The sequence below is a fragment of the Pinus tabuliformis genome, chromosome 9, assembly GCF_031772625.1.
Source record: "Pinus tabuliformis cultivar Carrire ecotype Pingquan chromosome 9, CPIR1, whole genome shotgun sequence".
Taxonomy (NCBI): domain Eukaryota; kingdom Viridiplantae; phylum Streptophyta; class Pinopsida; order Pinales; family Pinaceae; genus Pinus; species Pinus tabuliformis.
In genome coordinates, this window is record NC_142307.1 from 365,335,298 (window position 1) to 365,352,304 (window position 17,007).

The following is a 17,007-nucleotide window of genomic DNA, read 5'->3' on the forward strand; positions in this document are numbered from 1 at the left end:
AAGAAATCTACTCCCCCTAAGTAGATTATCTCCCTTTTTCTCCCAAACCTAGCTATACTAAGTTTTTACTTGGTTAACAACATCAGCTAATTGCAAACACTATTCTAGTACTCCTTCCCGATTGAGTGGATTCTTGCAATTGTTTGAGCTCACAAACCATTGACCATTCCTCTTGTTTGCACTAATTAAAGGCAATGTGAAAATCGCTTCTTTCTCTTCTCTCTCACTCTTTGCACCTTCTTTTTGCCTAAACTGCATTGGAGAAATGTTTGGGCTGTTGTTGATTATTTTATATAATTGACATCTTTGCCTTTTATATGTTATATAATAGAGATCAACTATAGAAATTTCAGTCTTTGATCTGGTAATTATTTGTTGATAATCTTCAAATAGAAACAATGGTTCATTAGATAAATTTTGAGTTTAAAAGTGGGCCTCAAAACAAAAATTTGCAATCAAAATCAACTTTATAAGAACCAATACGATTGAAGATGATGATGTGAACCATGGGGGATGATTCACCATTTTTGAGGTAAAAATTTTAAAAGATTCAAAAAATATAAAAAATACTTTTTCAACTCATATTTTCAACTTATCTCCCTATGGCTTCACTCAAATTTTAGGCGAGAACACTCATTGGATGAAAACTTTAATTCCTCGTCAAGGAAGTACTCATGTTGCATACTTTTAATGGGATTTTCCACATGAAAAATCATAAATACATGAAAAATGTTATTAGAGTCATGTTTTTTCATGTGTTTATCATTTTTCATGTATTAGGGTCCATTTAAAGTACGCATCATGGGTTCTTCTTTGACGAGGAACTAAATTCCGGATCTAACGATTGCTCCTGCTCGAAACTTCACTAAAACCATAGGGAGATAAGTTCAAAATATGAGTTGAAAAAGTAGTTTTTTATTTCACTCTAAAATTTTATGATGTAATCTAATATTATGCTATTATCTCAACTATTTTTTTATAATATTCCTTTGGAGGCCCATTTTACATGTAAAATTTCTCTAATGTTCATTTCCTCCATGCACCATATGATCTGGATCTCTTATGAGTGCTGAAATAACTCCTGTGTAGCTGTCATTTTTTACTCTTAACATGATCCATACCTTTTTTTGCAGTGTTCTAGAAAGAGAATTTCATTCCAAATTTGAACATATCTTCTTCGTGCACACAACTCTTACACTTGTAATATTATTTCTAAGGGAGGAAAATGAATTATTCTTACCAAATCTTCTCCTCATCCAATTTCTTAGATTGACACTTTCTCTTGTGGTGTTTTTGGACCTCTAAACGCTTCTCCTTTGAAGGGAAGGATATCTCTGGACATGTCTATTCAAATTTTTATGAGAAATTAGTGATTGTTCTAAAATGGAGCGTTCCACCTATGTTGTCATACCTTCTCTTTCTTCTCTAAATACTTAGAGGAAAAGTTCCTTGGGTTACTACAACAAAGGCATATGAGGTGTTGCATACCTTTGCCTTTACTCCTAGAGGTCTTATTGTCTCCTTAGTGCTACATTATATTTTCTATTATTGTAGTTTTTGTTGTGTCTTTCTTTAACAAGGTTTATGGGCCCCTTTAATGTTACTGTCGAGTTACTTCCACTTTCAAGTATTGCCTTGACCTGAGGGGGACTTTGGCTCGTTCCAATCGCTTCCAAAACTTCAAAATTATTTGCGCAATTATGAAGATACAACAACTACTCTTTCAATGTTCTATTCTCTACTTCCAACTCTAGATTGATGGCTTGAGGATTCTTGATCTCCTCAAGGGCTCATGTGAGCTATGTTTTTAAGGGAATATTTCCTTTAAAATATTCCAACTCAATAGAGGAGCCACTTGATTCACCACTAGTGTCTACTTCACTCATAGATTGTTCAAGAATTGTTCCCTTTGCTAACTCTAGGGTTGTTCTATTGATACTTGAGATATCCTATATTACTCTCTACCAGAGGTGCAACCACTTAATTCTTCAATAAAATGTATATATTTTATTTCTATCAAGGTCGTTCCTTCTTCACTACTACTATATGAGCAACTTTCACTTTCACCAAAACTTGAAATTGAGAAATTGGTATATAAATGGCATCTTATTCTATAATAACAACAAGACATTAACTTACATGTAGATTACATATCTTCTGAATCCTCGGTGTGTTTATCAACATATTGGCCTCTTAATTCAATGGTATCATCCTTTGACTCATGCTCTTTATTACTCTTTAAATCTTTGACTACTCCAATCTTCATAGAAAGGTTCTTGAAATGACATGTAGCCTGTATGTCTTCATCATAAATGGACTGTAACTCATTGCAAATCTCTTTGGTAGTCTCATAAAAAATTACTTTCTCAATACTTATGTTGGACAAACCTCTTATGATTTCCTCCTTTGCCTATTCATCAACCTCATCATCTATTAATCAATTCTCCAGGGATAGCCATACATCCAAGTCAAGAGATTTCAAGTAAATTTTCATTCTTACCATTCAAGTTGTATAACTTAACCCATTCAAAAATGGAACTCCATCTAAGGTATACCAATCCTCGTTCTCCATGATGCTTGATCTTCTTTCTATCTATTATATTGATCCTCAAGGAACCTAGTTGCTCTGATACCAATTGTTAGAAATAATGGAAACCATGAAACTACTCATAAGGGGGGTAAATTAGTATTGTGACCAAATTATAGAACTCTTGAAAATTTATAATTTTCATACACTTTAGTAGTCACTTATGTAATCAATCATGTAAAAAAAAATATTATTATCATCACCAAACACATGAGCAACATATACATAAGACATCACTCTTATTTTTATTTCTTTGCCTAATAAAAAATTAAACTTGATTACATCATTTCTCGACAAGATACTACTCGTAGTTTCTCTCCTTCTATTGAAAGGAACTTCTAACCTTGTTTATCAATTTTCACAAAATGGGACTCTTTCCATTAAAATTCAAGCTACCACTTGCTATCCATATTGATTAATTTTTCATCTATTTTCAAACTTAGAATAATAGGACACTTTCTTTCATAAACAAATAAGTTTCTAATATCAATCACATACCACCATAAATACCTTCAACAATTATCTAATTATTGGAGAAATCCCCAAACACACTAGCAACTTTAATCCTTTGCAATTACTGACCTCACCACTAAAAACTCCATTCACCAATTCATTCTCCTTATTCTCAACACATTTGAGAGACAAAAATTTATCTCTAATTCACCCTTGATGCATACTCACACCGTGCATCTCATTGCACCAACAACCTTGCACTTGGTTGCTCTCAACCAACATGGTTTCACTATTCCACAGACCATATCTATTTGCAAATTTGATTTTTCTTATAGATGAATTTGGACTGATATTTTTGGAATTGAATATTTAGTTAACTTTCTATTGAATGCTTGCATGAAGCTTATGTTTGTTTCATTCTCCTACTTCAAATTACTCTTTTGAATATTCTTTTTATGTCATCATACTCTACTATTTTTTTTCCCTGAGAATAATTGACTTAAACTATTGTTTTACTCAATTCTTGTGAGTTACAGGTTTTAGCGAAAATTCTTTTATTTTTAGAAAACCCCAACTTTGGTTTAACTTTAAAATATGCCTCTAATATTGGTTTTTCCGCTATAATGGTACCTACTCATTCATATCTTCATTTTCATTTTTTTATCACTTTTGTTCTTATGTTTTTCCTCACTACCAAATTCCAAAGTTGTCAACTCATTTCATGTAGAAGCCCATAGGCTTTAATAAAAGTGTTGCAAAAAATATGTTCCATAATATTTGCACTTGATAAAAACACTTCCATTGCTTTCATATAATAAGTTGCCAAATATAATTTTGTAGACTTATATGCTGTATTCAATCCCCTAAGTGATTTTAACAAGACAATACTGCATGCTAGCTCTTCACTTTTACTTTTGGCATAAATGCCAAATTCACTGTTATAGTCCCGCTTTTACTAGACTTCACCATAGCCTGAAATCTCTTTATTCTATCGTCCAAATCGATTTAATCAATATTGTAGATATACATTCAAAATAGGCCCCAAGATATTAAAAATTATCCACTTTCGTATAAGTATCGAACCAAGCACTTTTACAAAACACTTTGAAAACACCACTAAATTCATCTTTGAGCATCCCTTCGCACCTTAAGCCTTGAAGGATTATTTTACATTGCAAATATCTCCTTTAATATACATACAACCTTGTGCTAATTCTTTTACCTCAGAACCTAGCTTCTTTTTCCTAGTTCTATTTCATGAGCACCCTTAGAGTCTACCTTCCGGGGTTATGTATGAATGTGGGTCCAACATTCCACCTTCTCCCATTAGTCGTTGGCTGCACTGTGTGCATCCACCGTGTCCTGGTCCTTTCTCAGCTAAGTGTCCATCGCTTGGGATAACTTGAAGTTCAGAATTGGGTCCATGCTAACATCACCACCTCCATGTGGTTCCATCTGAGTGGTGACATGTGTCCCCCATATTTGGCCAACTAGGATACCTAAAAACATATAATATTTGTGTCATGTGACCTCTCAACTGACATCATCCTGATATGATATTTTTTCCTATGCATTTATGTGATATTTATGAACCAACCACATTATGCCATCTCTCTTCAGATATTAGAGAGAAAAGGGTCCCAACCTTTGGTTTTTTATTATTTCCTTTGTTAAGTTACAAAGGGTCCCCGACATTTCTTTTAAAAATTCTCATCCATTGTTGCTTTTCTTCCATGCTGCCCGACCTTGTTCCATCCCATGCCTTTACCTTCTATGTGAACCTTTGAACATATAGACTCACCTTTAGAAGCTGAGCCATATGCTGGGCCTCCCCTCATTTAAAACATATGCCAATAACAGATACTTCCACTATCTTCTTAAGCCACCTCACCATTGGCTAACATCATCCCAGGCAATCACCTTAGTGCACTTCTATGAATCCTTTGGGGCAATAACCAACAGGGTGACTTTTTAAAGTGCCTCCACCACAAAACACTCAAAATGCTTCACACTGCATTTTTGTTAGCCATATTTTCCGGGATATTTTCTTTTCATTCACTTAAAATTAAGAAACCCTTCCAAAATTATCTTGCTCTAAATGGTCTTACACCCAATTTAACTCTGCAACTTTGACTGTAAATAACTTATGATCCAGGAGGTCATTTTTGAACTTATATATACCACTAGAAATATGTTTTAAAGCTTTATCCATCAGAGTGAGTCCCAACTACATTTTAGGTGAATATTTATATAATAAATGACTCCTAATCCTCTGCACCTTGAATGATTCTCTCCACCATTATTATCCACCAATTTTCTTTGAATCATTTGAGCCTTGCAATACCTTTTATATACATGTGTTTATCTTCCTTCTTCTTCCAGCCTTCACTCCTTTTTCCATTACAATACTTTTGATATGATTACTACACTATTGATAGTACATCTCCATCTCCTTTGTCAATAACAACTTACCAATACTTGATATCAATTACCTAACATCAATGAGCACCTCCTCTAACATCATACTCTAACAATCTCCCATCATCATGTTTGCCTTTTCTTTCATCCTCATCACCTTTTCCATCAATGAAAACATATTTGTAACAATAATATATATATATATATATATATATATATATATATATATATATATATATATATATATATACACACACACACACACACATTGAGACACGCCTTCGTATTGGTTATGTTAGGGTGTATACATACATACATACATACATACACACATACATACATACATACATACATAAATACATACATGTTTAGTCAATTTAATGTCCCAAATTGCTTGCATAAGTTATCAACTGAGGCTTGTAAACTGATGAAGTGTGGTGCACAATATGTGCTTAGTCAACCTTTTTCTTACTTATTTGTTTTGTATTTTATGTTGTTTTTGGGGGTTTCTATTCTTTGATGTCTAAGAATGTTCAACCTAAAACTACAAGAAGATTTAAGTGAGTCTGATGAATTTTAAGGAGGAAGAAAAGAAGATGTTCCTAAGTTAATCTATTTTTCATAAAAATAAACCAAGATCTATTGGCTTGTTAGAACTTAATTTGGGAAACAAAGCACCTATCTTATCTTATCATTAGTCCTAATCCATGGATATAAGTCTTAAGACCAAGAATGAAATTACAGTGCTTGTTTGAAGTAAAGGCATGAAATGAAATCAACTAAAGTACTTTTGGTTACTTTAGCATTCAATTGTGAAGTATGATCTTCTTGAGATGGAGTATAAGCAATTGTCTGTACTTTAACTTCAAATGTCCTAGAAAAATAATCAGAGTATGCAACTAAGTGAGAATCTAAAAGAAAAAAGATTAAAACATGTGAAAATAACTGTAAAAAACTAATGCAACATTTACTTTCTCCAACATTCAAATGTGAAGCATTACCCTCTTGAAGTGCTATGTAAGAAGTTAGTTATGCCTTAGTTCCTAAGTTCCTAGGAAGCTAATAATAATGCACTGAGTAGTTTCAATCACTGTATGAATTAGACATTTAACCATTTAGTTTAGGATCATCATCATCTTGAAATGGCTTTTGAACACATCCATTAACACAGTTAATTGACAACTCTGTTATAAGAAAATGGATGAGAAAACAGTAAGAAAACTAAGCAACTGTGTATTATTATCACTTCAATCTTAATTCAATTTGGGAACAGAGTTATTTTTCTCCATGAAATATCTTAGAAGAACAAGGTTGCACAATTGTGAATTATCACTATGCTATTGATAAAAAATTGGAATGAAATATTATCCTAATTAGAAAACAGATTTGCTGAAAATAGAGTAATGCAAATTGAACTAAAAAACAACAATAAAAAAGCCTCCTCCAGTGGACGGGCCCTCTGCAACTAATTTGGCTGGAATGCTAGCTAGTTAAGGATGCCCTTAAACAATCATTGACAACACAAATTTTATATTACGATAACATGAAGTCTGAATATAAAGTATCACCAAAAAGCCTGAATTTAACACTTAATCCTGAAATGTTCTTTGGTTCTATGTAATCGATATTTAAAGGAAAATAACATAACTATTTGTGAGATAAACCTACTACATGTGTCTAATTTGAATCAGATTTGCAATAAGACTGTTGGAATCTTGATTTCCTATGAAAGAGTGAATCAAAAGACCTAGTGCTTCCGGATAAAGTATTTTGACTCCACCTTTGACCATGATCTTAGGCTTGCTTTTCTGTCAATCTGGACATAGTGAATAGGATAAAACTCATGTGGAGATGATACTAGAAATTCCCATGTGGCCCAATTCTTCATTTGACACCTAGAACCTATCAAATCATGAGAGTAGCTACGGAATCCAGAGTTAGCTCTAGAATAGGCTATGTTCTGTAGCTAAATTGCAAAAATCTACTCAAATAGCAAGAACATGAAAATATAATATGGAAAGCATTTTAATGCTTTCCTTAAGACAAAACTTATCATTTATCATTGATAGAGATCTATAATCTTACGAGAACGTGACGTAAAAAGATGAGAAAAATTGTCAAGGAGAGGGTAATTCTAAGGTTCAACAATACATATATATATATATATATATATATATATATATATATATATATATATATATATACTTATAATATAGATATATTGTATAATATGTGTTGACATGTGGAGTTTAACTTAACGATGAGGATCCCATTGAGGGATGAATGGTAATGATCTTTCTGGACCCCACCCCCCCCCATCGTGGACAACATGAGCCCCCACATGTCATACAATGACCAAAATTATAGATGATTAGATAATTGTGTGGAATGTTGATTTGGAACTGCAATAGTGGAAAGCTTCCCCCTGTGATGTCATGGATGAGGTGGGGGTGGTAGTGATATATATATATATATCGACTTATGATATAAATATATTGTATAATATGTGTTGACATGTGGAGCTTAACGTAATGACAAGGATTACACTAAGGGATGAATCATATTGATCTTTGTTGACCCCCTCATCGTGGACAACATGAGCACCCACATGTCATATGATGATCAACCTTCCAAAGATTCATTAACTAATTGTGTGGAATGTTGACTTGGAACTGCAAAAGTGGAAACCCTCCCCCCCCCCTGCTCCCACCCTCCCCTATTCTTTCATGGATGAGGTGGGGGAATAGTGCTATATATGTGTGTGTGTGTGTGTCTGAGCGCCAACATGTGGAAGCCAAAGAATATGGTTTATGAATAATGATACCATCAAATATTTTATGACCTAGAGTAGTGCTAGTGTTGATGAGTCATCATGTGTAGTATATATATATATATCGCATGCAGTATGAGATTTCCAAGTAGGTGGACCCTTCCGACATAGCTACCATATGTTGTTGGAAATGTTTATGGTCAATGCTGATATTGACTCCTTAACATAGTTACATGAGGGTGGTATGCCATGTAGGAACAACGTGGAGGGAATGTGGGTACACCTTCTAAATATGAGAAAAACAATAATAATAATAATAATAATAATAATAATGAGTAACAAAACTATCGAGTACAAGTGGAGATCCAAGAATTAAAACTAGACTAAAATTAATATCAACAGAAATGCCTCACCAAGGAAAAGGTGTTAGTGATGGTTACTCTGAGTTTTGTGAACTTGAATGAAATACAAAACAAAAAAAATCCCATTTTTCTCATTGTTCAAGAGTGATTGGATTAACAGTTGAACACTTCACTAAGGTTAAGGTGCAGTTTTTATACTATCCAGTTATGAATAGATGTATGCTTTTTCCATGAGTTTAATAGAAGGTAATTTGGAAAAGGTTGGTTGTGCATTCTTACTTTGTATAGGAATTTTTGTTGACAACAGAGAAATTTTTTTTAGTTATGATTAGGAATTATCACATGGTCAACTTGTTGAAGAAGAGCATGTGAAAATTTCTCGATTTCTTTAAGTTACTTTTTATTTAGAAGATTAATGTTGAAGTCTAAAAGGAAAATTATGATGACATATCTCTGAGGCTAAATTGTTTTTGTTATATTATGCCAAAGAAGTTTATTTTATTGACTTCAGTCAGCTTGTACCAAAACTAAATAAATTGAAATTGATTTTGATATCTCTTAGGACCCTGTAGTAGCCAATTTGGGGACCTTCATCATCTCAAAGTATGCACTTTTATTTCACTTTCACATTAGTGGGAATCACCTTCTCATACAATTTTGGAGGTATAAAATATGTTATTTCAGCGTTTTCTTATAAGTATGTGTGCAACTACGTTTCTCAAGTAGCCACAAGTGTACTTGGCTACATTGGAAATTTGCATACACTTGAAGAAGACAGTTCAAATCATTACTATGGGAGTGTTGTCCATAAATCATCTCAACAACTGGGCATTTAATTTATAGTTTCATAAGCTTCTATTTCAATATGTTAGTTTTTGAGTAACAAAAAATGATCCTGAAAAAAGAAGATTTTTGGAGATTTCATATTTGAGAGTTTCAGAGCTGATTGAAAATAGTTTCAAATTTTGACACCATAATATAGCAAGGTATTTGGCTTATAGTTTTTAGTGCCTTGAAAATCAAACATTGTCCCTAGTTGGAGATGATGTTGTAGAAAATTTTTGAAAAGTTTAAATATTGAAGGTTTTCTCAAGAAAAATTAATAAAGAAACAAAAATTAGAATTTAAGACCAAAGATATTAAGTCTATCTATGCACAATGATGCAAAGAACCATGATCTATATGGAATTATTTTAGTTCAGTGGAAAGTGAGGCACCATGGCTAGTTCCATAACTTGGGTGGTTGTGTTATGATGCATAACTTGAAAAAAATGAACGAAGTCAATGATCACTTAATAGTGACACATAAACCAGAGATTCTAGTAGTTATCTATTTTGGCAGGATTGTCGAAGTTCCAGATCAGCATATGATTCATATATCGAAGTCACCTAGTGAAAACATTGAGAATATCAAAAAGGTTAAAATAATATTTTTTCATCATATATAGGGTTGTCTACCCAGGCATTTCATCCAAAGGATACAATTGGTGCTAAAAGAAATGTAACTTGTATACTTTTGATGTGGAGAGTGGTTGAGTAGTGTACATTTACATAAAAAAAATGTAGAATGGTGCAGGGATCATATATATTTCTAGTGTTAAAGTCTCATGATGATGCAATTTCTTTATCATCATGGAATTGTCATGAAAGTGAATGTGAAATACATTTTTTTTATTTATACTCTGATTGTGCTTACTTACGCTTAGGTTCAAAATAAGGCATTTTTGTGGTAAACTCGAGACTAGCAAGAAACAATTTTTTCCATCTTTGGGAGGACCCCTTCTTTCGTGCTCATTCTCTAGAACCATCCCTCTTTTCTATTTCTTGTATAAATAATAGAATATTGTTTCTAAACTTATCAACTATGTTTACTAAGAAGTTTCTTAATGGTATCAAGCCACATTTTTCATTACTAGAGAATTGATAGTATCTATCAAATATTGGAGCTGCAATCCATTATAAAGAATGCATTCTTGTCTTGCCACCAAAAAGTCACAACATTCAATTTTACGATGTATACTATCATAGCCCAATTTAAGAGGTTATGGTTTCTATTAGGTCCCTATAATAATAGTGTAGTCCCCTTATTTTTATTGTTAATGCAGCCCCATGTTGTTTTTTTTTGCCTAATAGAAGCCCACTATTGTTATCATTGTGCCCTTACATTATTATTGTTATGTAGGCTTTTATTATATTGTTATCGCTTAAGCTCCTATATATAGAAAGGATACCTTGTCATTTGTATCATCCAAGAATTGCTCATTTATGTGATTTAATAGAGGTTTCCCACTTGAAGAGGTTATTTATCAAGTCATTGATTTATCTTTTCATCTATTTTGGGATTTGGTTACATAACATCTTGTATCAAAGCTTTGGGTTCTAGGGTTTTTCTTCTTCAAACATGTCATCTTGGAAAATTCACTAAATTTTTTTTCTACAGGGCTTCAGAAGCTGAAATTACAACCACATGGAGTTTAAATATTGGTGAACTTCATGCACAAATTTCATATATTGGTTTGCTATATTTTTTGAGATATGATCCAAGGAAATTAGGTATTTTGTTGGCTCCAATATTCCATCTCAAATAGGTGACGTAGGGAAAAGCTTCGTAAATTTCTCTCTTAGAATCAAATTTTAATTTCATAAAACATGATCAAAATTGAACAAACTATATTATCACCTTCATTTTTTAAGGTCAAATCAATGACACATGGAACTCCATATATGTTCCCTCTACTAAACCTATCCATAATCAGGTCATCATGGGAGATTAGGCATATCTTTGCCTTGAAGAAGCCAATTTCGGTTTGACTCGTGGAATTGGAAATACAACAAAGAGGGATAGCACAGGAATGAATATCAAATCTTGGAGAGAGAAAATTACAAAGATACATCAATTTCAATATTTAGCTCCAAAAAACAAAGAAAAAGGTGTCTATATTTTTTCTAATTTGCATAACTTTTGTTTAAGGAATCGGTTTGAAGTGATTCAAAGGGTATAGAGAAGCATATATATAGTAATTTAATTCCAATATGACTTGAAACAAAAAAAAATGTACACACCTAGTAAGAAGCCATAAATATATAATATCGAGCATGAAGAAGAGAAAGAAATGAAACATGATATATCAATGTTACAGGACCAAGTTCAATAGATTTCACTCTCTTAAAGAGAAACCAAAAATGAATTGGGAGTGATGATTGTTAAGATGGATGGTTTTGGAGAAAAAATTAAAAGGAGAAATGGATGGTTTAAAAGGGGAGATGGAAGATGTAAAAGTAGACATGGAAGCTTTGAAGGAAGGTTTGACAAAGTTGTTACAAGAAAAGCATCCTAGTAGAAACAAGGTAATCCATGGAAATCATGATGAGGATAAAAATAATATGAATTATGATTTTAGAGACTCCAATGTTGAGCCTAAGGCCCACCACATTTCAAATATAGATATGAGGAGGTTTGCTGGAAAGGATCTGGTAACATGGATACTACATATGGAGCAATATTTTGATCTCCATGATGTGTAACACACAAAAGATATGCATTACATCGTTATATTTAGAACCCAACCAATTTATATGGTAGCAATGGATTTTTTTCTCATAAACCACTTATGAATTGATCAATTTGTATGCAGTAAATGATAACACATTATGAGGATCCAAAGAGAAACACCTTCTTTAGTCAATTAATAAATCTCAAACAAAAGGGTTCAATAGGGGAAGCACATTGAGGAATTCTAGAAATTGAATATTAGGGTAACTGATATTCCTAAGGAGCATAGGATTGACATCTTCATAGGGACATTGAAGGATAATATCCAATATGAGGTTCACTTTTCAAAACCTAATTCATTAGAGAATGAATTTAGGGTGGCAAGAAAAGTGGAAAGTAAAATTATGGCAACAAGGAAATACACCACTAACAGCTATAAATATGGATTTGTTGCTACTCCTATCATTCCAAAACCTACAAGGTTGACACTGCAAAAACTGGAAGAGAAAGGAGAAAAAAATATTTTTTACAGCTGTGATAGAAAATATACTAAAGGTGATTAGTTTGTTGAGAATAAATTATTTCACATAGATTATGAAGAGGAGGAATAAAAGGAACAAGAAACATCAAAAGAGGAGGATATACACCAGAAACAAACCCAAGAGAAAGAAGAAATGAATACGACCATATCTTATAATGCATTGGAAGGAATCACCTCTCCTCAAACTCTCAAGATAGAAGGATATATCAAGAAGAAAAAGGTAATAGTGTTGATTGATTTGGGTAGTACCCATAATTTTATTCATTGTAAGATATCCAAGATATTGAATTGCTTCATTTATCGAGCACTAGAATGTAAAGTAATGGTTGCAAATGGAGGCACTATACATTTCTATGGAAAGTGTCGTAATATAAAGCCAACAATGGGAGAATATGTATTGAATAGTCCAATGATTTCCATTCCAATGGGTGGTTCTGAGGTTGTACTAGGAGTCCAATGGTCACAATCTTTAGGGACGATAACTTTTAATTTTCAAGAACATTTCTTCAAATTTATTTCATAAGGAAAGGAAATTGCATTAAGGGGTATCATAGGGACATCGGGAAATATAATCATCTCTAATGTCATGACACATCTTCAAAAGAAATAAGAATGAGGCATAATTGCACAATTATGCTAAATACAGATTAAAACATCAACATCATCTTTTTCTCCACGTCTCCAAAAGTCTTGGAAAATTAATCCAAGGTATTTGAGATTGCCAAAGGCCTCACACCTATTTGTTATCATGATCAAGCTATTCATTTGAACTCGAGAAGTGTTCCTCCAAACATCATGCCTTACAACCATCCCTATTCCCAAAAGAGTTAAATTGAAAATATGGTTGTACAAATGTTATAGGTTGGTATAATTCTACATATTCAAAGTTATTTTTTTTCCCCAGTAGTATTGATGCAGAAGAATGATGGATCATGGTGCATATGTCCAGATTATAGGGAGCTCAAAAAGATCACTATTTAAGATAAATTTCCCATTGTATTCTTTGTTTAATTTTTGGATGAATTACATGGAGAAATTTACTTCACGAAGTTGGATCTCCATTCAGCATATCATCAAATTAGAATGAATACTAAAGACATTATGAAAACAACATTCAAGACTCATGAGGGTCATTATGAATTTTTGGTTATGCCTTTTGGACTTACTAATGCACCTTACACATTTCAAGGTTTGATGAATTCCATTTTCATACCCTTCCTTAGAAAAATTGTGTTAGTTTTTTTTTATGATATACTAATCTACAACAAGTCTTGCAAGGATCATGTTCAACATGTTGACATGATTCTCAAACTATTGGAGGAGAAAAAATTATGTGAAAAACTTTCAAATGTTTCTTTGGAGTATAGGAGGTGGAATTATTTTGTGATATTGTATCTCATGAGGGTGTTAAGGTAGAACCTAACAAAATTCAAGCCATTAAGGAATGGAAAATCCCCACAACCATAAAGAATATTTGAGGATTTCTCAGGTCAATAGGATACTATCATATGTTTGTTAAGAATTATGGGAGAATAGTAGCACCTATAACAACATTACCAAAGAAATATGCAGTTTCTTGGACTCCGAAAGAAACTAAGGGCTTTGAACATCTTAAAGAGGTAATTCTTGAAGCATCGGTATTAGCTACGCAAAACTTCATAAAAACCTTTATTGTGGAGTATGAAGCCTCAGGAAATTGAATTTTTGTTGTTTTAATGCACGAAGGAATAAACATTTCTTTTGAAAGTTATCCAATCAAACGAAAGTATTTACACAAACATAATTATGAGAAGGAAATTTTGGCAATACTACATGCACTAAAGCAATGGAGATAGTATCTAATGGGAAGACGCTTCAAGGTAAAAATAGATCATGATAGTTTGTAATACTTTTTGGAACAAAGATTATATTTAGAAGAGCAGAAAAAATGGGTCACAAAGGTTTTGGGTTATGAATTTAATAATGTACAAAAAAGAGAAGCAAAACGTTGTTGCGGATGCACTCTCAAGAAAGGATGAGGATGTCAAAGCATTGCTTTGTGCCATTTCTATTATCCAACCTAATTGGAAAATAAAATCAAGGGATGAATGGGAGAATGAAAAGGATGTGTGGACACTCATTCAAAACTTCCAACAAGACCCCAATATTTTTGATACATTTAGCTGGAAAAATGTTTCATTATAGTACACAAGTCACTTATATCTTTGTAGGAATTCCTAACTCAAACAAAAGATTATTTTGGAATTGCAAACCTCCTCGTTAGAAGGGCACTTGGGATTTTTAAAAACTTATCACACAATCAAGAAGGATTTTTTTTTGGGGTGGCCTTAAATCTATTATTTAGAAATTTGTGGAAGAATGTTTGGATTTGCATAAAAATAAAGTTGCGACAATTAAGACCTTGATTTTTTACAACCTTTAGCCATTCCAAGTCATTATTGGGAGGATGTCTCATTGGATTTTGTTACAATTTTACCCAAGTCTATATAAAATAGTGTCATTATGGTGGTAGTTGATAGACATACAAGTGTGCACACTTTTGTGTGTTATCTCATCCTTTTAAAGCCTATACAGTTTCTACTGCATTTATGGAAACAATTCAAAAGATGCATGTAAACCCAAATATTATTCTAGGTGACATAGAACCAATTTTCACTAGAAATGTTTGGACAATTTTTTTTTCTTGTCTTGGTACTCAATTAGCTCATACCTCATCTTATCACCCTCAATCTAATGGGGAAATGAGATCATCAAAAAATGTTTGTAAGGATAGCTTCATTGTTTTTTATTTGATAAACAAATATGATGGGTCAAGTTGTTACCTATGGTTGAATGATGATGTAACACTTCCTTCCATGCTACAACAAAAATGACCCCATTTATGGCACTTTATGGATATCATCGATCTTCCATCATATCATCTTTAAGTGAACATTCTAAGTTTGAAACAGTGGAATATCACATTTAGAATCAGCAACAATTTCTCCAACACTTAAAGGATAACCTCACTCTCGCACAAAATTGAATGAAACATCAGTCATATCAACATCAAAATAAAATACATTTTGACATAGGTGAATGTGAAGTTTTACAGCTACAAAAATACAAAAAAATGTCCCTTAATCAAGATAAGAAGGATACTAAATTATCACCCAAACACTATTGTCCTTACAGGAAGTTGCAAAAGATTGGTACTATGGCATACAAATTGGAGCTCCTTGCATCTTCTTCAGTACACCCGTTTTCCATGTTTCACGCTTAAAGAAGGTTATTGGTGACAAGCTCCCAGTTCAAACAATATTCCCATAAATTGATGAAGATTGAAAAATCATATTGGAGCCTAAGGTGGTCACAGAAACACAAACCTAAAAAACTATGGAATCGAGCATTTTCAGAGTATCTCATTAAGTGGAAGAATTTACCTGCTGAATATTCCACATGGCAAGATGAGAATTTTATATAGAAGAATCCAGAACTATTCAGGAGTTGAGGGAAACACATTTTTTGAAGGAGAGGTGCATGTTAGGTGCATATAATAATAGTGTAGTATGCTTATTTATTTTTAAATAAGTTTTGTAGGAGTATATCTTCATCATGTCCAATATATCAGTCGGGTTGGGGCGAGGAATTGAATCAGTGACTTCACATCAATGATTTCCTTAACAGAGCACCTTATTACTATCTATCCAAGACCCCATGGAGGTAGTCCCCTTATTTTTATTCTTAATGTAGCCACCATATTAATATTTTTGTTCCCCATAGAAGCCCACTACTGTTACTTTTGTTCCCTTACATTATTATTGTTAAGTACGCTTTGATTATATTGTAACCCCTTAGACTCCTGTATATAAAAAGGAGGTATTCCCATATCTATATTTTCTTCTATTTTTCTGAGCTAGTTCGATAACAGTTTCTAATAGAAATTATATTCTTGCAAATGATATTTCAATTTTTGTAAGTTGTTTGAAATTTTCACTAGATAAATCTCTAATGGATCTATTAGAAATGAAAGTTCTAGATGGTCATGCTAGTTGTTATGCATATCTAGCCTTCATAGTCCAAAAAATGAAAGGGTGTGTCAATGGTCCACTTCATAGGAAATTTTAGCTTGAACATCTTATGGATTTTGTCTATGATCTGGGTGGGGAGGTACAGGTAGTCTTCACCTAGTTTTTTTTTTGTTATTGAGAAAATAAAACTATGGGATGGGAAAGATGGAGATATTTTAGAATAAGATGAGCTCTCACTGGATGAACTAATGCACATTCAGGATGATTAAAAATAAGAGTTCTAGGAGATTCCTATTTTAGGAAAAGAAGTACAGAATGTAATTTCAAAATTTTATGGAGTTCTATAGATCTATATAAAGCTTGTTGTACACAT